The sequence below is a fragment of the Erithacus rubecula genome, assembly GCF_903797595.1.
Source record: "Erithacus rubecula genome assembly, chromosome: 14".
NCBI lineage: Eukaryota > Metazoa > Chordata > Aves > Passeriformes > Muscicapidae > Erithacus > Erithacus rubecula.
Window position 1 is genome coordinate 17,222,776 of NC_136666.1, and position 23,301 is coordinate 17,246,076.

A 23,301-nucleotide genomic window follows, 5' to 3' on the forward strand; every position below is an offset into this window, starting at 1 on the left:
AGGAAGAGATGATTTGAACATATTGTGCTGATTGTAAAGCCTTTGCAGCACTGGCAACAAAGTCAATGAATTGATTATAAAATTGTTCCGTTTACTTAGGGCAGAAATTATGGTCACTGCCTTTTAGCTGGCAAGTTTAATTGAAACTAACTGGTTGAATCCTGTACTTTATGGGACATATCACACCCTTTCTTTTCCCAGCAGAGCTCAAAAGCTGCTTGAAGCAAAATATGGCCACTAGAAGCTCCTAAGACCTACTTCTACACCTCCCAGGATGAATGAGGTTTATCTTTTCAAAATTGGAGCTGAGAAAAACCCACACTTTCTGGCAGTTTAAGGTGTTAAAATTGATTTAGTGGTGGGCTGTTTAACTCAAAGCACTGATTTCTGTGTTTTCTTCGCCATGATTTTGATTGTTTGCTATATTCACTTCCAGCTGCAGGATTTGGATTATTTTCTACCCTCTGTTGCCTACCAAGATAAATAGCCAATTGCACTTCATATAATGGAAGACTCATTGCATCCCTTACAGATCAAACGTTACTCACATTTACTCTGATAATTAAACTAATGCTTCATTTACTCGTGTAAATTAAGTATTGCTCAACTCAAGCTTCACCTATTTCCATGTAAAGAATCTAGAGTTAATCCCCATTGTCCTAGACAAGTTTTTAGCTACTTCTGGCTCTCAAATGATTTGGCAGTATTAGTATTCATTCTGTTAAACCCAGCAATGCATAATTTCTCCAGAACTCTAAGGTTAATTAAGAAATACACAGACACACAGACACACACACACACATATATATATATATACACATATACCTATATATTGGTGTCTTGGTTTGAATCACAGGTGTCTGCTAAGGAAGGCAGGAGCCTCTCTTGAAGTGAAAAATGTAAAGATCCCTCCAAATTATTATAATTTTGAAATTAAGGGGCTCTCAGGCACAGATATGGGAATAGGAATAACAGTTCTTTCCTAGGAAAATTAAAATAAAAATAGAGCAATACAAAAAAACCAAAACACCGACAGAGTCAGAATATAACCTGACACCCCATCAGTCACAGTGTTGGTAGCAATCCTTTAAATGGTGGCTACAGTCCTCCTGGAGTGACAGATATGGTTCAGTTGGAGCAGTGCTCCTGTAGAAGGTACAGTTTTCCTCCAAATGTCCAGGGATGATGTGGAAGGGTCTGGTTTTCCTCTGGGAATCCACTGGAAAAAGGCTGCCCTGATGTTCCAAATCTCATTTTTAGTCTAGGTAGGAAAGGCTTGGCTCCTCCCCCTGGGTGGAGCCTCTGCCAGTGGGATGATGTAATTTTATCAGTCATGCACTGGGACTTAATGGCCCATTAACAGGAGATATCTCCTGGAGGGAGGTTGCAGAAAAGTTAAAGAACACCACTCCACCTGGTTTCAAGAGATGGTGATAGAATGCATACTTTTGGTTGCATCCTGCATTGCAACCCAAGACAATTGGCTGTATTGAGAATATTCATCAAACCTGAACCTCCAATTGCCAGTTAGCCTTTCCAAGTTTACCACAGGGTTTTTCCAGCACCAGTTCCTAGTTGCAGCTTCCTGTCCCCAGAATGCCAGATCATTTCCCAGAAGGTTCTCCAAACCTTATTTCTTCTGGGTCTGGTTCCTTGTTTGATGAAGAGAATTCTCCTGCCCATACACCTACTAATGAATGCTTTAAATGTTTTTCATTATTTGATAAAGCAACAGAGAGATAACTTCAGCAAGACATCCATCACAAAATTTGTTTTCATAATTCCCTGCTTGTATTTTTTCTTGTTTACATCTTCAGTTCTGTACAGTGTGGTCCTGTTAGTAAAGCATAGCACACTGGTGTGCATAGCAAGGAACACTGAGCAAGCCAGGAGGACTCAAAGGGCCTCTTAACACATTTGCAGTGAAAATTTCCTGCAGCATAATAGGCTTGGTGCCCATTGACACCCACTAGAAAGTTGACTCGTGACAATTTGTTATTCTAGTCAGACTTGTTCCCAGCCACTCCTGACATTCAGAATTGTAGTAAGAAAGTATATTTTTATTATACTGAAAACATTCTTTGAAACAGATTTAGAATTGCAGGAGATCTATTGATGTAATTCGTCTCAGCTGAAACTACAGAGCAGTGTGAGGCTTTTCCTTCTCTTCTGTGTTTGCATATTTGACAGTAGCTGTTTCTGTGTGCTTAAAAAGTGATGTGTCTGTCAGTTATTATTTAATTCTCCTCTCAATCACATTAGGCAGAACAAAGACAGGTCAATTACATACTCTTTTTTAAAAGACACTTTCATTAAAATCAAGTTTGATCAAGAATCAACATTATTTGAAGTCTTTTCTGCTGTCATCCCTAAGGCACACAGGGATTAGCACTCAAGTTCCTTAGCCAGAAGCAGTGGAGAGACTCCCTTACCTATTCTTTCTCAGGAGAAGAGGACATGGCAAATGCAAGCTTGCCATGTTATAGACTATATTTTTGGTAGGATGGTACTATATTTTCTGGATTTTGATCCCACTAATACATTAAATGACACATTCAAAATAATAATACAAAAAGGAGCCCACTTTTGAGCCCAAAATATATCTTGCAGAATTTCATCTGCTTTCTGAATGAGATAGTTTTCCCAAAGCTTATGTAAATATTAAAAACTCTTCAATATTTGTTATATGCAAGCAGCTTCCCAGAAGCTGAAAATAGTGCAAAAGATGGAGATCTGTAAGAATTACTTGGAAAAAAAAATAAAAAAGCAAGAATATCTATTTACTAAATCAGATTGAATTAACACAAGTTTAGTGTATCTGCTTGCTGCAAGAGTAAATCTCCAGACAGAAACCATGCTGTGAGTGGAGCTGTGAGATTTTGGATCCAGAGTAACAGAGGGGATGACAGAAGATCCAGGCCCTTTCATTTAGCTGGTAGTTCATGACCAGACTGCATTACCTTCTACTTACCTACTTTAAGTGAGGATAGCAGAATACATTTTCTTTAAGCCTGATTTACGTTTGCAGTCTGCTCTCATGCATTTTGGAGAAGTTTTGAAAGACAGAAGATCAATGGAGGACTTTAAACAGAAGATCACCCCCTCTGAAGGTGAAGCAGAAACTGGGACAGTTTCCAAATGTTTAACAGAATCTAATATTTCTGGCAGCTTCAGAGATCATTAAAGTCTTAAATGAGAAAGCAAAGCAGGGAAATACAGCCAGAACATTTAAGGAAAAGACTGGCTATTTAGAGAATTAAACACAAAAGTGTATCAAACGAATACTGCACACTGAAATAATTATAATGTGGAAATCTCTGGCACCTAAAATTATTATAATGAAAAAAAGAGAAGAGGGAAGACCCTCTCTCTGTGCCAGAGCACCACTCAACATGGGAATGGGAAAATGGAGTGGTGTCATGTGCCTGGTTTCAGCTCCTTACTTCAGAGACAGGTTGCCCTAATTTATCCTGGCTCCTTTAGGTTATTCTAATTTATGCCATCCATGAATGACAAAGAATCACAGGCCAGACAAGGATCATCAAGCAGAAGCAAATTTCTGTCCACTTAAAACCATCTTTCTTTCATTTTTTCAGGCATTTGCCTTGTTGGTGCTGCTTCACCAGCCCAGAAGGGCTGATAATGTGATATCAAATCCAACCTTCCCTCCAGAATCCTTAGTTGTTTATAATAAGAAAAATTTTTCTATTTAAAATGCAGCATTTGGAGAGGTTTACATATACAGATCTTTCAGTGTAACACTTGCTCCAAAGACTGTCAGAGCAATTTAAGGTATTAGTGCAGGTGATGTTTGGAAACAGAAGAGATACCTTGCAGAAGGTCAAAGTAAGATAGAGAAATTGCCTGAAAATTGACAGAGAGGTGAATTTCTCAGAGTACAATAAAAAAAAATAGAGTATGGAATGGAGCTGCAGAAGAAGAAAATTAAACAGTGGAAAGAAGCAGGGACAGAATATATGTAAATATACATTATAAAAATCAACATTCTAATCCCAATGAACTACTAATCTCAAAGAGAAGTAGGTTTGGTCATGGTATATTATTTCCTTCCAACCTCCTCCAAGTTAACGTTTCAGAATTTCAGAATTAATCTTTCTAGTTCTTCCATTGTAGGTCAGTGCCACAGAGATGCTAAATCTCCTGAAAATCCCACCAAGAACATGCCAAATTTGGTCACAATAAATTTTTGATGCACACTACACTAAAGCCAAACCAGAAAACTACAATTTCAGTGGAAATACATAATCTTTTTGGGTTTTTATACATGTTTAGATTAAATACCTTCAAGTGAAAACACACACTGGTTTTGACCTGGGTCAGAAGGCACTTTGGGGCACAAAAACTCATCTCACACGTAGCAAATGGCCCTCCTTGTACACCCAGAAGATATTCCCAGCCTGTTCTCATAGACAGCCATGAACAAAAAGGAACATGTGCACAGGCAGAGCTGACAGAGGTTTACAATACAAACAGATGCTGTGAATACTGCCTGGGCACTAATCAACAAGCATCAGGGTTTCAAGAACAACACATTTGCAAAGTGATTTTTCTTATTTTAACGTGCCTAGAAGTAAACAAAGCAACTTTCATTGAGGGATAGATCACATCTATTTGTAGTACAAAGTCCACAGGACTCCTGTCAATCACAAGCATTATAGAAACATTCATAGGCTAATCATGGCTAAGCTAATTTTGGCTCTTTCAGAGCCAAATTACGGTGGCTTGTGCCAAACCTTATTATAAATTAATTGCAGTCCTAGTGCACAGTGAGGAATTTGAAAGGCAATACAGAAAGGTGTTGCTGCACCTGGACACCATTCAGAGTTCTGCTATTCAGTTTTTCATCTTAGATAGAGAAAACAAAGCACATCAGGCATAATGCCATTAAAATTGATAACCAAACTATCCAAGAAATTACTGCTGAGTGTTTTGACAAATCAAGCATTAAAAGTCTCCTTTTGCAACTCAGATGCTTTAGGAGTAAAGACTGAAGAATAGTTTGTGGCAGAACTCCCAATCAACCTTTTAAGTCCTTCTCCTCCAAAAACCAAAGTTTATACTGAATGCAAAGCCACAACCATGGAGCAAACACACAGCCCCTTGCTCTGCATGCAGGGTGCCTCCCTGTCCCAAAGCATGGCTCACACTGCAGTCATTTCTTGGTGCTTCTTTTGACAGAATAAAGCAAAGTTGACCTATTTTTGACAGTTTTTGATGAGACGAGGCTAAAAATGTTGTAAGGAATTTTTGCTGAGAAGAATTTGTCCATGAAGACAAAGGTTCCAGCAATTGTTCTTCAAGTGGTCAAGGGCTTTGGGCACTGCAGGTGAAATTTGTTCAAAAGATCAGAGGGTAGAAGGAGAGTAGAGTCCTGTGATCAGTCCAAGATATTGAGAGAGACATCACCTGGTAGCTGGCCAGTCTGCCATGCATCCTAATGTTATTTGTTAGCAGAATCCCCACTGCTTCAAGAGCTGCTGTAATTTTCAATGATGTAGTTTCAAACCTCTGTAATTACCTGCTACATTAAAAGAGTAACTTCACAAAAGTTTTTGGCCTTGATCTAATAGCAATTCTTATCTACATGCTTAAGTCTGATATATATAGAGAAAATACCACTAAACTTCTCTTAACATCTAATCCTAAATCTAAGTAGGCTCTAAAGTATGCCAATACATCTACAGAAATGTTTTTTGCTCTATAATTTTAGTGAGTAATGCTATCATTAAGTCAACAGCCTAAGAAATGTATTATTAACCTCCTGAGCATCAAACTTGTTATGAATTGCTTTCTTTTATTTTGCCACAAATACAGAAATCTCCAGAACAACTCTTCTGTTGCAACAGCTCTGGAAGGATCATAAAAAAATATACAGACAAAAAGAAAAGCAAGTTTAAGGATATTAATGGCAAATACAGATAAAACAGAAAAAATAATTTCTTCACTGTCTCCAAGGACTCATTGATTTTTACTGATTTAAAGAATAAAAAAGGAAAATTCAGGGAAAACCAAGACCAAACTGAAGCATTTGGCAGATTTGTTTCAGAAAAGAGACTATTAAGCCACTTAAAAGTTAACTGATATGCATGGGTTTTCATACACTCCATGTCTTCAAGGTTATAGACTGTTTAGCAGAGCTCTGCCAAACGCCAGTTATCTGAAGGGAGCTAGAAATCATCTCTGCTGATGACAGACCTCTGAGCAGATGGTAAGTAAATCAAGGTCCTGATGTGAAATGTTAAAGCTTTTATACTGGAAGACACTGTTAAAGCATTATCCAGGTTAAATCAGATTCTGAAAAAAAACCACTGGTTTACCAGCAAGCAGGCAGGAATTCTTCCACTGAGGAATTCTACAAGTTTGGAGGGTTGGTTTATATGGGGATTTTTGTTTGTTTTAAAAAATACTCTAACAGATAACTTAGCTGGTTTTTGTTGTTTTGCTTTTTTTTAAAATTTTGAGTAGTCATTGAAGCAGGTCTAGCAAAAGGGAAGGATGAGCAAGGGAAAGTAGGGCCATTTTAAAATTTGTCATTAAAATAATTTCTCATCTTTTTCATTAGGCCAGTAGGATATAAGAAAAGAAGGCATCACTGAGAATATAGTTAGGCCACGTACAAGATTTTCTATGCCCAGGCATTTAAACCAATATTTTGGCACCTAAGCCTTTGGAAAATATCTAATATCACAGAAAGAAAATAAACACATCACTCTGCTTTAAAGAGTACAGTATCAAAGTGTCTCTGCTAGACCCATGTGGGAAGACTGGGAAAAGCTCTGTTAAGTAACTCTGTGTAACTACACATGGGGTAAACCAATTTCACTGAAGCAGAGGAAGCAATAATGGTCCTTTAATTTGCAGTGCACAAATCAGCTTTGACTACCAAAGTTAAAGCACCAAAATTTAGTGTCATTACTAGGAGAAAACAACATTTATTAATTGATAATTTGGACTGATTAAATTAATTATTTACCAACATCAAATAGAGATTAGGACTTAGTGACTTGGCTCCTTGCCTCATCGTGGTCCATGGCTGATCCAAGCCCCTCCTGTTGCAGAAAATTGCCTTGAAAATCGTGTTGACAATGCTGAACACCTGATTCAAGTTTATGTTTACACACACAGCTAACTGCCACCAAAACCCTTTGTATTGCAGCCATAACATTAGTTTCTCCAGACCTTAAAGTCTCCATGGGAATATTATGGGTAGGTGCTCATTATAAAAAAATAAAAAAAAAAGCAAAAACCAACAAACTAAAACCAATCACGAATCATTTATAGAACCTATCCAAAGGACCTGGATTTAATCAATTACAGAAAGCCACAAGCTACCAGAGATTGCTCTTTCATTGGAAAACACATTAATACACAATATTTTTCTTGAAAATTTTCTTAAGATACTTAAACTTGCAACCCAAGTATTTTTATGTACCAGCTTCACAAACAGGTTTTGCATACTCTTTTCAGGTACTTGAAAAAGCTTCATGTGAATACAGATTGCACTGCTGCTTTTTCTTATGTAGTGGTACACACTGTTCTAGGCACAAATTTTAGATTTCTATCCTGCCAGTTGTATGCTTCTACCTTCTCCCCCCAGCCCCCACCTTGCACAAGAAGATCCATAATCCCTGAGCTAATGCTTCCATTGTCCTTTAACTTCTGGAGTCAATTCCAGCTTATGCTCCAAGGAATGGGGGGAGGGAGAAAGAAAAGTACATTTTTGACAAAGACCCTAAGTGATGAACACAGCTACAGGGGGGAGAGATTCCCTCCCCCCCAAACCTTTAGTCTTTTCACTCACTCTCCAAATGCACTGAGATTAATAATGCCTCTGGGCCACTGTATGCAGAAAAAAGATTATAATTGAATACCCTATTTTGATGGGCAAGGAAAAAGAAAAGCAGACAGACAGACAGGGCTCAAAGGCTGAATTGGCCTGGTTTGGCTTTCAGCCCACAGCACCTACAATTATCCTGCAATGATTTTTATTTATCTATTTAGTGTTCCCACTAGGCAGAGAGAGAATTTAGTATTAATTTAGTGCTCGTGGTTAGAGAGAGAGCTTTAAATTGAAAAATGTTATTCAAATGGATAGTGAAATGTGGTTGGAGCCTTAATGTCCTGCTCTGAATGAAAATACTACAAACCATAGCTCTTCTGCAAATGTTTTACAGTCTGAGAGTTTATGCAAAAATTCTGCTAAATTACATTTTTACACAACAGCCTTACCAACGTGGCACTACCAGACCTTTACATACACAAGCAGCTAAGCTGTTGCCAAGCATCCCAGAGCTTCACAGCAAAACAAAAAGTGAAGGGCAGGAGCAGGAGAGAAAAAACAGCTCTGATAAATGAAGGAAAGGATAAAACCTGAAAACCAGGATGGCTCCTCCACACCTATTCACTTATGGCATCTGCATGAAGTCATCTAGTTTGCTCCTAAACATCTATGGCAAAACATTCTCTTCCAAATTAGTGCAGGGTATTGCTGGAGATTCTGTTTGATGAGGACCTTGCCAGTACCAGCATCTGCCTGTGACCCTAAGAAACACAGGACAGGAGTAAGAGAATGAAACACCAACCAAAATTCTCTTCTTTAGACCACTGTAAATTCAGATGAGCTCCATGAAAAGCACCTGCTTGAGTTAAGCTACTGCTTTCTTCAAGGGAACTGCACTTAATGATAGGAAATCATAACATAAAGAAAATAGTTGCTATCTTAGCTGCAATTATTTCATGAAAGCATTCAAGAAAATATGAATGTGGGACTGCTAAATAAAAGGTATGTGAAGAAATTCAGGGAGGTAGCAGAATGCTGAGTGTGCAATCAGGAATGTGCAAGTGTTGATCAGGACAATTGAGAACGATTGCATGAACAAACACAGGGACATTTCTTGACTGATCTACAATTTGAAGTTTAGAATATATTCCATAATTCTAAGGATCGAGCTTAACTTTTATGGAACACTAATGCTGCATTCCAGAAAATAATCTAAATTTATTATTTTAACTGTATTGTCACTGTTTTTTTGAAAATACATTAACCACCACAATTGCTCCATTACTTACCACAGTGCATAAAATGTCTAAGGCTTTGTAAAGCAAATAACAGAAAAATATGGATTAAACTGATAAAAATGATAATTCCAGACATGATTAGATTCACTGTGTTGTGTAGCCTGCACAGTAGGTGGGGGATCCTTCAGAAGAATTAGAGAAAGGTTTAGGGAAAGCAGATTAATGGGGAAAAGATTAAATGGGTTCTAAAAGCAGGACAAAACATATTTTTAAAATGACAATTCTAACAGCAGTGCTTAGGGATGCTCTGGAATGCAAAGTACACATACTCCATTTAAATACGAGATGCACAAATGTCTCCTACTTACAATTATGCAGTGCATTGTATGACTTTAAATCATAAGCTGAATAAGTATTTGACATTAAGTGGTGCTAGTGACAAATATTAATCAAAATACAGCCAATAGTTTCTAGCACGCAGTAGTCAAACTCTATTTTGCCTTTCTCTGCATGCAACTTTTTACAAAACTCACAGATGAAGGTCTACCAATCTCTTTCATTTTCAACATCAGTATATGTCTAGATATAAAATGAAACACAGTAATAGCAATTTCTAGAATCCTGAATAATGCATATTGATGCCACAGCCCTCTGTTCAGTGTTGAAAGCTTCCTGTCTTCTAATAAGATGCTGTGCATGAAAATAGGTAAGAACAAAATCCACAGTGCAAAAGCATCTTCTTAGCATCATCTCCATGAAAGAACATTCCCTTTTCCTCAAAAAAATCATCTTGGATACAAGTGTCACCCAAGGCTGATTAGTCAGGAAATGCATGAAAGGTGCTTTGAGGTAGAGCTATTGGAGCTGGCTGGTTCTGCTCCCCAGTGACCTGTTGGTGCTCCTTAGGGGCAGAAAGCACTGTGCTGGCAAAGACCAGACACCAGACCTCTGCTTTTTCCACAGCTGCACCCAAGCCAGCCAGGTCTCACTCGTGCCAGCCTTTTTTTGCCTTATTTCATTGCCTGTGGTGGATGAACCACTTTTAAACTCCTTCCTACCATCTTGAATTACATGCTGCTTAGCATCTCCTGACCTGTGTTCATTGTGCTTCTCTGCCCTGCTGCCCCTAGTTTTTAACTCTACAAATGTGACAGAGAAATTTCAAGCCTTAGAAAATGAAATCCACAGCCAGAGCACAAATATTTGCAAATCACTCCCAAAGTGACCACATGGGCTTGGAGCCCTTCTCCCCTTTTCACTCACTCCAATCTATTGTGTGTCCCCCATCCATTTGTTCTGTTGCGGTTGTTTTTATGCTCTAATCTCCTCCAGGCAAGCACATCCTTCCATATGTTCTGCAAAGTGCTTTTTCAGGCAATAAAGCAGAAATTGTATCTCTCCGTTTCCCCATTTGAAGAAGCAGACTACAAACATAGTGCTCACCTACCAAGGCAGCTGGCAGGTTAAATTTGTTAATGGCTGTGAGCATGTGGAGATCCCCTTATGGAAGGCTCAACAGGAGCATGAAGCATTGTCAGAAGTCAAAAGTGATGCTAACAGCTTGAATTAGTTTCCCATTCTGAGTACTTGTGTCTTTCCACAATTAAAGGGGAGTTAACTAGAGAGTAAAAGGCTGGGCATGTTACTGAGGAAGGATGCAAGGGAACTGCCTAATAAGTACTCTGGTATCATAAGGTGATGAAGGAAAATAAAATGTTTCCTCTTTTCCTCCATTTAGCATTAGGACATGGGGAAAAGTGCCTCATAGGATGTCATAAAATTCAAACCAAGCTTCTTATCTAACAGTGTTTTCAAAAAAGAAATCTAAACTTTTCTAGCTTCTGTGTAAAATAAAACCCAAGTAACTGCATACTACATTAGACATACAGAAAGGTATGTTACTGTTAAGATTCCAAGAGATTTCAGCCAGACAGTCTGGTTTTACAATTTATTTTTTCATAATTAAAGTTGAAAGTGCCCAACATGCTATTTCCTTAAATTTTTCATGAGAGTGTAAAAAGTGTTTGGAATAGCTCCAGCCTCACTCTAAGCTTCTTATATTCAGCCCTCCCTTCTGGTGACTATTATATGACCAAACATCAATTTATAAGGGTCCTCTCCCTCTACTTGTATTTTTATTTTTTTACTGGTCAATATTACAAAATTTGAAAACATAAATTCAGTCCAGTTTTAGATACCAGATATTCTCTGTATCCCTAATTGCAAAAGACATTAGAAGCAGTACAGCCAGAACACTCAATTAAATTGGGCCCCTCAAGCCTCTGCTAATCCCACAAAGCTGTAGCACACTCTAAACTCTGCTCCACTCCCCCCAAACTCAAATATACCTAACAAGGACTCTCCACTGCTGGACTGAGATGCAGGAGGGGGAATCCATTCTCCTCTTTTCCTTTGCTCCCCATTCAAGTAGGCAGCCAAGCAAAGCTATTGTGCAAGGCACTGTACAACACATTAAACAATTAAGGGTAACTCCAGGGCAGAAAGAATGAGGAGAAAAAAGTGCTGCATGTGACAGTGAATTTGTTGGGCTTTGTACATTAAACCACATTGAGAACAAGTTGTCCTTCTCTCCCACCCAGTGGGTAATGGAGTAAATTTTAAAATTTGTAATACTTACAGTTGTATACTGCTGAAAAGCAAAGTCAAAAAATATACACTAAATAAAACAATATAGAAAGTCCTAGCTCTCTTCCTTTCTAGCCTGTGGTTTTATTTTCATATCTTGCTTATAACAACTGTACTCACCATAAACAAACCCTCAGCATTCCAGGAGAAATCTGCTCACAGAAGGATGTGTTGGTCCACAGGGAGAATTTCCAACTTTAACAAGACTCTTGCCATAGAGAAAATCCCCTCTTGCACATGCACAGATGATGTCAGATCTGATTTACCCTGCAACTGGGAAAAAAAACAACAGTGTGTTTACAGGAAAGCAAGTAGCTAAAGAGAGCTGTAAGCAAGACAACTCCTTTGAAGGCTGTCACTGATGTTGACATCCAGGTTACAGCTAGTGTCACCCCTGCATGGGTATAGATCTCTCTTTGTCACACTTTGCCTTTTTCCTAGGACAACTGTTATCATGGGGCTGTTAAACAGCACCTCAGTGAAACCACAGGAGAGCCATGATTGGCTGTGCAAAACCAGGTAACTGAGTGGTGCACGTCACAAACACACATCCCACAGTTAGCTAAAATAATCCTACAGAAGCTCTTTGCACAGCCATGATGCACAGGGAGGACCCAGCACTGCTCCTCACAAGGGCTGGGCCAGGGGTCAGTCACCAAACTGGGACCAGTTTCAGGGGTGGCCTGATAACTTTCTGTTACAGCTTGTAAAATATACTGTTAATCTAACACCTCATTTTTATGTTTGTTTTGGAAGTATTTAGAAATTAATTCCTAATTACTTCTTGGGAAACTAAACCAAATTCAGCACTATAGATGTCCACCTAAGCAGGCTGTATGCAGGTGTGACCTGGCAGGGACAGATTCCTGCACTAGGATGGACACATGGCTTGCTAAGGCCACAGCTGTCTGTCTGTCCAACTGCTCCACCCTCCCCAAATGCAGCAGAGCCCTGCAGTGGCAGCAGTGTGTCTGCAAAGCCACCTCAGAAGTACAGAGGGAACAGTCACAGCCTTCACTGCAGTGAGGAAAAGCAGCACAGTGAGTCTGAAAGGCATTTGCTGCTTGTCCTAGATGGAGGAAGGATAAAGCTCTCTTCATACAGCTTCTATTTAATAAAACTACACACCTGAGCTCCCAATGACAAAATAGTAAAGAACATTGATGAACACTGAATCACCTGTGGCCATAATTTACCAAAGAATGGGTAAGACTGGAAGGGACTACAGTGGGTCATCTGGTGCAACTCCTGGTTCCAACAGAATCATCCCAGAGCACATGGCACAGGACTGAATCCAGACATTTCTGGAATATCTCCAGGCAGGGAGACTCCACACCCTCTCTGGGTAATCTGTGCCCAGTCACCCACACAGCAACACACACTCCTTATGGAGTTCAGCTTATGACACTGAAACATAAGTCAATAAAATAAAACATTTAAACTTAATTACTTTCAAAAAGCATTTCTGTACACGAAGATTCCTTGCAGTTTCTAAAAAAATAGAAATGGAGAATACACACCTCTTGTAACAGTACATCAAACACATTTCTGTATATTTTGTTCAGTACCTGGCAATTTGAGCTCACTGGCAAGACAGGCATGTAACCGAGTGAGGAGAAAGCTCAAGAAAGAGTCTGAATATTCAGGCTCCTCCATGCCAGCCACAGTCAGCTGTGTGCACCCAGCCTGGAGCACAGGCACACAGTCCACCATGGCATCCATATAAAATGTGCAGAAGGTGACTTCTCCCTTCCCTGGTTTCAAGACTTTTCTTTGACTCTGTCCTCTAACTGACACACTTTACTCTTGGTGAAGACTCTGTTCCCCATTGTATTTCCCCAGAAGACCAAACTATATTAAGAATTCAGACATAGATCTTTCCTTCATTGTATGACTGAGTTGCTTCATACTCCCAAGAAGCTTTTGTGTTATTTTAGAGCTGTCTTGAAGACGACCATGCAACTAGTCTCAACTGCAACAGTAGGAAACATCTGGGAGAAGGATTATTTCTGTCATGTGCTGCCAAAATAATATTTTGCTTATGGAATTAAAATTTTAGGGATTTTCCCAAATCCACATAATGTTCTTGGATGCTTAAATTTGCATTATGACATCTACATTAGCATATACAAGTATAAAAGACCATCTTGCCAGCCAACTCCTATTGGTTATTCAAAGGCTTAGCTCCACCAAAAGCTGGGATTAAAGTATGTTTCTGAAACACTTCAGTTACAGCAACAGATTTTCTTCAGCTAAGTGCCTTTTCCCATCTGCTCTTACAATCACATCTGATGTGTCTCCAGTGATCACCTTGCCATAATTATGGACACCTACCCAACTCCCTAGATGGGGATAGATTCCCTGTTTTGTAGATGTACTATTTCTGTATACACTGAAGTTTCAGCTCCTTAGTAGAAATGACCACAGCAAAAAGCTGAATATGATGCAGTAAAGGATTCTACTGCTTGTCATAAATACTTCTCAAATACAAATGCTTGCTGAAAATAAACCAGCTTCTAAACACTTTGCCCCTATATCCCGGCTAGTGCAGTACACAGCTAAAGGAACTATGAACTTGCAATGTTTATTTTCTCTTTCTGTAGGAATAAGTTCTTCTGCTGAAAGGAATATTTTGCTGTATTGTTTCAAGGTGTTGTAACAGGCAGACCAACAAGACAGTGCTCCCAACTCAGCTACAACCCCAGATGAGAGAACAGAAAAAATTTACCCTTAATTCTTGTAGTTAGAGATAACCAAGAAAATACTAACTGTATGAGAACCCATTCCACACAACTTTATTTGTTGAAAGTCAAAACAATAGCAATGCAGTGTGTCAACTACTCATACAATTCAGTTGAATTCCAAGATGAAACTATATTGTTTGCTCCTTCAGTGTTGAAGGCAGAATCAACATGCTCATACCCAGCTTCCAAATTATTTCCCACACCATTCCCAAAACTGATAGTTCCCAAACACCCTTTACTCAGCCGCCAGAACTTCTCACTTCCCTGTGACAACCTCTATGGTGCAGCTATATACATTAACACAAATCTGTCACATCAGAAGCAAGAGAGGGAAGGCAGTGCAAAATCAACTGTTTACTATCCAAATATCTGACAGAGGAGGTATCAGAACTGCAGTACCTCATTCCCCAAGCCCAAGGTGTACCCACTGCCACAGGCTCTGTGTTCTTACTGTCTCTAAGAATGGATTCCTATGTTTCTGGCTTTTGCCACCAAGGTAGATGCTCTTGAATGATTGTGCTGAAAAATGACTGTCCTGCAATGATCTCAAAGAAAAGGGCCTTCAAAGGCCTGCTCCCCATCAGAGCCTCCTGCTGCAGAGCTGGAAGCAATGCTGCCAGTCTCAGACCTGCACAGATGTGCTCTGCAGCCAAGAGTTTACTTGCTTACTCTTTCTCCCCTCAAACTTAAAGTTCCTCTTTCTACTTTCTTGGTAAGAGCAAAATCAATGGCTTCTTTCTCCCACTCATGCATTGCAGTATTTGATTTGTTCTCTTTGAGTAAATGAAAAGGGACTGCCCAGAAACATCCATCAGACCACTGTAAACTTCAGATACACCTTTTCACAGCCACAGAAGAGAGGACAGGCCTGGCAGATCACTGACAAGACTAATGGTCAAAGTGATTGACTTTGGAAAACCAAGATTTCAAGTTTCATTATTAAACCCTGCTGGCAAACCTAAAAATTCAATCATATTTTTCTTTCAGGTCAAATGGTTTCTCTGCAACTATGTTTGCCCCAGAAATACCCTTGTTCACATCTATAGCAGAGTCCTCATTCAGCACAAGACTTCTTTACCACTCCATCCCCCATAGCATTACCTCCTTGTTTCCAGATTATCTTTTTAGGAGCATGGCCATAATTTACTGAAGCAATATTACATGAGGTCAAAACATTCCTAAAAGTGATGTGATTCACACAAGAATTTATCTTCTTACACTCACCTCCAATTATAGCCCAAACTATGTAACAGTGCTGTTCATTATAGCCTAAACTACTTAACAGTGACATTCACCTACTGCTCCTGCAGACTTCATACTCTGTTTTAATACTCATTGTACATATTGTTCACAAAATGGAGTAGTCTGGGGTTCTTTAAATGCCAAAAATATGCAGCTAACAAGTCTTCAAATTATCAAAGCTTTCACAAAGGTCATATTTGCTTTTGTTTCCTTAAAAATTACATACATCTTTTGGCAATTTTTGTTGCTGATCATTCGCACTTGACATGGGAAGTACATGACCTTTTAACTCTTATAAATAGTTTATGCTACATCACACATGAATTCCCCATTCTCTTCTCTTACCTGAACTGAGTGAATTTCGTCATCTAATTCATAGGCCTTTAAAAGGCTCCAGACCTCACATGCAGTATACTGTGCTTTTCCATGAATTATTCAAGCACCACTGTTCTTCCATCATCCATCTCTGGCTGGCTCTATTTCTTCCACTCTATTGAGGTATTAACTTACGAGCAGACTTATGTTATTCTTCCTTGATTGTCACACTTTATTACAATTAATATTAATTATGTGGATTCTTGTCCAATGTGTAGCTTTCTGGGCATAAAAGCTTGTCACGTTGTAAGGTTTTTTTTCTTTGCAAACTTTATGTAATAAGGCATTCTCCTGTCAGGAGCTGTCAGCACCACATATATCTACTTGATAATAACTGTACAGTAATAGAGTTAGCTAAAGAAGTTGTGTGCAAGCCGACATGAATTCCCATGGAGAAGCCAATCTTGTAGTTTATCCATGATTTCCTATGGCTGACATGCAGTTGAACACCAAGTGTTGCAAACAGCCTGCTTGATGAAATGAATAACCTGTTACAGCCTTGAAAGAAATGCTGGCCTAGGATGTTAAACTTCTACTGGAGGCTTAGGTATAATAAGTAGATTCTGACAAATACTGTTCACACAAGTGTTTGCAGAATGAGAGTGTTCCATGAATATTAATGAAAACACATTTTCACGAGTATTTGCAATCCACACAGTAAACTAGAAATCTTTGACTCTTCAAGTGCCTTGTCCCCATTAGAGGGACTAATCTGATGTGATTTTAAACTAAGATATTTTATCCCATGGTTGAGAAGTAGCAACACTGTTGAGTTATACAAATAAAAATCCACAGCACATCTAACTGTAGTTACAGGAAGAAGCAGAGAGAAAACTACAGTTGTTAAAAGACAACAATTACATATTCTGCATGTTCTCCTTTAACATCACCAATTTTAGCAGCAGCCATCAGTTATGGATTACAGGAAGATTAACAATAAAAGAGCAGACTATCAATTAAGCCTGATTAAAGGGTCACACTTGGACTGAAAACAATGAAGACAAAACCCAGCCTAGAATCAGTTGGTCAATGCAGAGTAACAGCAAAGACAAAAACCCACCACACTCTGTACTGCAAGAAGAAGGTTTCCAGGAGAGGAAAGGAACACAGAATGATGTAGTGTGATGGTATGAAATAGCATTTAAACTCAAGAATAAATCCTGTTGCATCAAGAGAAGTGACAGTACCAGCAAACAAGAGACTGAAAAACAAAGATTCAACTCACCGTGCAGCTGTGAATTAGAAACAAAGTACAATTATTATAATTCAAACTGGACCCATGATAAGTATAACAAAGGAAGAACAAGCACTGCTGCCTTGTCTGGTAAGTACAAAGTAATCATTTCCCCTCAGGTAGGACCCAAAATTAAATAGAAGAAATCAGAGAGTGTCATAACCCAATGATGTGTATTGGCAGAGTACTGGCAAGCAGCCAAGGATAAAAAAAAGAAAGAACTAAATATGTGTTCTCTAAAGCTATTTTTAACTACCAGAATGAAACATTCATTCCTTGCTGCAGCAGTTATTTGTAGTAAAAGGAGTAATACAGCTGGAGAGCACTAGTCCAACAGTAGCCTACTGAGCACATGTCGTTGTGGGGACAAACAGAGATCAAGTAGAGATGTGCTGGGCTTTACCAGCTGAGCTAAACATGCAATACCCTAAGGGGAAAAAGTAGAGCTGAGCACATGATATTGACAGTCTGTTGCAGTTGTCATCCTGCCAGCCAAAGGAGCCACAGCACACACAGCAATGATTCCCCTTCCCAATAAAACTAACATGGAAAGCCTCCCAATACCAGTGGTCTGTGTCAATGGTCACTTATCCCATGGAGTGTTTGCACCAACAGCACCTTCCCTGCTCAAAGGTCAGCACAGCTTGCTTTGGCTGCTCTGAAACTGCCTGTACTTCTGAGGATTCTTCTCTTGCTAATTATCCCTTTAGATTGTGTTCTGTTGGTTATGATGCCTGTTTACTTCAGATACACAATTATTTTGAGAACTAGGGGCAGAAAAAAAGCTCTAAAATAGACAGGAAAGTATTGGGGTGAGCAGAAAAAGAAAATAAATCAAGTCCTGGACCATAATACTGGTTACAACTTGACTGCTGATGGCTACATCATTAAGACCAAGACCCTAAAGTTCCTTTAAATTCTTGCTGACTAGACAGCATATTTCCATCAGAAAATTGAAATGAATGGCCTTGAAATAAGTTTCAAAACAATATTTAATATGCAAAATATTATTAGTGAGTTTGGCATTCAATTGCACCTGCAGCATGATGATGTATTGCCTCCACAGCCAGGTTTCTCAGCTGAAATTACTAAGTGACCACAACTGTGGGTCTGAAAGCTCGTTTGCTACTGGAGACATTCCATTTCTAGGAGCCTCCAGTAACTCCTCAGGGCAAAGGCAGAAGGGCCAGCATATAAGGAGGTTATTTTGCACTAAAGGAAAATATTCTCCTGTCATAAAGAACAAGTTTTATTGTTTGCTAGCACAGCAAAGCTCCTATTCAAGAGGAAGAGAGGAAAGGGTGCAATAGAGGCAAGAAAAGTGAGAATAGATTAAAGATAAAGACATTGAAATACATTAGCATGCATATGCCAAGACATCATGGATACTTTTCAGCACATCTGTCAGTCTTATTATTCCCCAAAGTTATATAGTGCTTAATTATTTTTAAGGAATTTTTTGAAACACCGTCCCAGTGTAACCGGCTATCTACGAAATTTATTTCCTCTGAAATTCAAAAAGCATTTCTGTTACAAATACCAGAAAGCAAGACTCAGCATGCAAATGAACTATTGCAGAGTCAGCCAGAGTGTGAACTTACAGCACTTGGGGCTCTTTGGTGTGGCTGGAGAGTGGAACTGGTGTGGGCTGTCCCGCAGCAGGAAACCTGGTCCATCAGAGGCTTTGCAGGATAAGAACACACACAGCAAATGCTGCAGAGTAACCAATGCACTGTAACACACACCCTGCCTTCTCTCTCAATGTTTCATGTGCCCATGTCCATTATAGCACCCTGTCCGTGCAAGGAGATACCCTAACAACAAAGCTGAGCTTCATTTCCAACAAAGAATTCATCTCCAAAACCATATGCCTTGCAACAATGTAGGAAGAAAGACAAGCAGCTTTTGACATTTCTGTGGTTTTGATCAGTCAAAGCAGTTCTCTGCTTTTAATTAATTTTCAGCAGTTACATGAATTTTCCAGGTAAGAGACAGTATGCAAATATCTAATGTTATTTAGTCACACCTCAAAAAATACTATTGTTAAGCAAACACAAACACAGGTGTAGGCTGTATCTTGGTCCAGAGCTCCCTGAGCACTGTTAAAAACAGAGCTGGTTTCCATGAGCACTGGATGGATACTGTGATTATGTCACTATCAGGACAGTAATTAAATACTGCATATCTTTGAAACCCAGCCGCTGGTGTCTTGTCTCTTGACTCAAGTGCGATACTCCTCTTTCCCAATGTGCTGTGTAGAAGTTTTCCACAAACATGTTAACTTATCCATTAAAGGATAAGTTACCTTACCCTACCTGTTTCTAAATGCAGGAGACTACTCATACAAGGCACTTCCAAATTTCTTTCTTTTTCCTCTGGATTGAGCTATGCCCACAGTTAACACTTCCTTGAGGATCACTTTATCAACAGCTGCTAGAAAAGGTATTAATTTGCACCTTGCCAAAAATCTGAGTGGACCAGTCAGAAAGTCCCATCTGGCACTGCCTTTGCCCTCCTCGGGTCAAACCCAAGAAATGCAGTCAGATCCAGCAGCCATGCTGTCAAGAAGGCATCCTGGTTATCTCCAGAGCATCAAGAAGATGGCAAGAGGACTGTCAGGAGCATGATGTTGTAAGGAACATGCATGTGCTGATCAAATACTGAGCAGTGGCAGAGCAAGTGCTCAGCAGGAGCTCACAGCTGACAGAGGGCTGCCCTTAGCTGGAGCCAACCCACAGGGCCTGGGGGAGGGGGAACAAACTGTAGGTCTTCAAACTCAGCCATTGCCACTCTGAAAATCTCACAGGCTCCTTAAGATCACGTTTTTTTCATTTAAGTTAATACAACTGGACACAACTATGCTATTAAATATTCCCTTCTGCTATTTCCATCGTGCTGATACACTTAAGGTTGTGCATCCACACAGAATTCCCATCATAAAACTCTGTACATTTATGTCCCATGAAACACAGAAATCAGCTGAGGGACAGAAATTGTGTGTTTCAATGTATCTAATTTTAAAACAAGCTTGCATACATTAAACAAAGTGTTTATAAGGGAAATATGTACAAAATATTATCTGACATTTATCACCTTCTTGTATTGATGAGTGGGCATCCTTCCCTTGACAGCATTTGCCAGGCAACAAACAATTAAACAAATGGCAGAATTTTTTTTATCATTTCTTCCCACACTGTTATGATAGTGAAAATGGTCATGTCTGTTCTCCATTCCAGGCTAATGGGGCTACTAGTCAGAACTTCCATGTTTGGTTTCCCACTGTGCAGGAGCTGTGGCAACAAACTTCCAGGTAATATAGGGGCTAACACATAACCAGCATCAAGAGAATTGTACCCCACCATCAGTGCAAACCCCACCTGCTGAAGAAGACCTGCCTCTCCTTGCACTAGGATTTGAGAAAGCAAGGTGCTTAAAGCAGGGATCCTTGCTACATGTGTCCAAATAGTTTTATATGAAGCAGAACACAATTATGTTTTCATCAGATCTAAGCGTGAGATCTTTTTTAGTTAATATTCCAAATTTGGTACAACTTGATACTTTTGGCTGATAAAATATAGACTCTTTTTTAAACTGATGTCTGCTTTATCTGTATTAAGCAGATTCAGTAGATGCACGTGATGCTTAAAGTGTAATGAACTGTGCATTTTTATAATGAATCCAACAGTGAAGGTAAAAAACACTCTTTGATCTTTCTTCTAGCAGCCCAGTTATTCCTGGATTTATACATTGTAGGTGTCTGTGGATTACTTTCAATTAAAGAACCTGTTTTACTTTCTATTCTGTTATGGAAGTAAACCCTTTCAAGTCTATAATGACACAACACATGGCTCAGTAGTGCTATTTGACTAGGTAGAAATTTAAGCTCCTGATCCCCTATTTGCTTTACTGTTGCTGAAAGACTGCCCCAAACCCATCTTTTTAGGAATGGGGAAAGAGAACCAGCATTAATCTACAAGCATTTCACCATTTCTCTGCTCATTCTTCTCCACTAGCAGCATCACAATAAAAAGCAACAGGCATCTATTCCCTCCAATTCAGCAATAAAAGAAAACTTATTCTGTGCTGCTGTTATTGATCACAGACCCAAGAGGAAATATCACAGGATATGCACAAATGTGGTGAGCACAGAAGAGAATAAGCAACTACAATGGTTTGTTGACAAGTTACAGCTGTAACATACTCCAACAGTTTACTTGTTTCCTTATTTCTGCCCAGCTGTCCTTTCCAGCCTGCTGTGCAGCCACAAGAGCTTTACATCTCCTGCCTGGGACAAAAAGCATCACAACCAAAGATTTTCTAGTCCCTCACTCTGTTGTTGTTCTGCATGTTGAGCTAGTGAGCAACAGGGTGAGAAAAGCTGGAAGAAGCTGGGACAAGAATAAAAGCAGCACTGCTCCAGCTCCTCCATAAAATTATGGGGCAGATTCTTTTGAAGCCATTTTTCTTCTATATTTTCTTCTTTTTCATTAAAAACATGCTGTAATACCCTTTTTGACAGTTTCCTCAGAAATTCATGTAAGCCATTCTGCAGAGCGCAGTTTATATTTGCAAGTACAGATGAAAGATATTACTGAATTTCTAATGTGGATTGCAAATCTAAGTTCTGATGAACTGTCAGTGCCATTTTTTTTCCACAAATAAACACCCACTGATCACAGAAAGCAATAGGGCTCTTTCATACCTGCTATTACATTGCTGCAATTGCTTGCACGGGAATACAAACTCAACTCACATTTCTTTGGTTAATTAATTGAAAAATAATGCATGTTTTAGACCTTAGCATGGAATTAATTCAGCAGAATTTCCTACCAGAAAAAAGTTGACCATATTGTAATCTTGCAACACCTACTCAGAAGAAAGGACAGGATGCATAGACTGTGATTTAATCTGTAAGTGTGTTTATTAACACACTACATGTGGGAATTATCAGCAATAGCTGGCATGATGCTTACCCAAGGTCCCATCAGCTGAGGCAAACTGCTGTTGTTCACTGACTTTAACTCCAGTTTGTTCCCTACAGATGACTTGGGTCCTACCAGAGTCATGATTATTGACAGTTACTTACATGTAGTGACAATGGTGCTCTCTCCAGATGTGACATTTTTTTTGAGTGTTTCACTCTCAAACAGCCTTGGGTTACCCCTTTGTAAGGCAGAGATCACACAGGGAACTGCCAACCCACAGCTGTGCTCCTGACTGCTTAGAAAGGCAAAATACTCCACTAATATAGAAGCTGGAAGGAGAAGCATCCTTGCAGTGCCAAAGCTGGAAACTCCTTATTGAAGGGATGACAGAAAGCCAGACCAGTGGGATTTGCCTTCCCTCCCAGAGGCAGCAGACAGCATCCAGGCTGTTCCACACACATCATACAGTATCAAGCCCTAAATCAGAGGAAAATTTAAAAGGGATTTTCATTTCCACATGTTCAAGCAGTCTTCTACCCGAGCTCTGCAGAAATCACACTGAAAATTAATCCCCCAAGTCATCACCCCAAAGAGGTTAGATGCACTTAATTCCTTGGGGTTTAGCTTTTATATTTTTCACATTCTCTGCTGCTTAGTCTGTGACTCTGAAACTTCATTAGGTGTTTGTAAGTTCTCATCTCAGGGTAGTTAAACAAAACTATTCCATCCTAGCTAGGGTATCAAGGACAACCAGTATATACAAAAAGCATAAACAACAGCTAAGGGAAAGGGGCAAACCAGGGGGCTGAGACTTCATAATCTGGGGCTGTGGTTGGACAGTTGACCCCAATATGTAGATGAACCTAAACTTATAAAAGTGTAAAGTCTTGGAACCAGGAGCTACCTTGGATTCAACCTGAGTGTAGCCCCAGCTCTTGCACTGCCCAAGGTCTATCTTTTCAATAAATACCTATTTTATTCCTTTAACTCTGCCTAGTCTCTGTTCCAGGTCAGCCTTCCCAGGCATCACTGCCCAGTAACTGTCCAACTGCCTCAGCTACTCAAAAATCATATAGATAGAAAGGTACTTTCAAAA

The 23,301-nt window shown here is 39.4% G+C and overlaps 1 protein-coding gene across 2 annotated transcripts in view; it reads right to left on the bottom strand.

Moving 5' to 3' along the window:
• The window catches only part of RORA (RAR related orphan receptor A), a 347,716-nt gene extending 335,636 nt beyond the window's left edge, over positions 1-12,080 (bottom strand). For both annotated transcript variants that reach the window (XM_079318133.1, XM_079318130.1), the window contains exon 1: positions 11,806-12,080. The gene's annotated coding sequence lies outside the window, so the exon portion shown is untranslated. The remainder of the gene's footprint in view (positions 1-11,805) is intronic.
• Between the last annotated feature and the right edge of the window lie 11,221 nt (positions 12,081-23,301).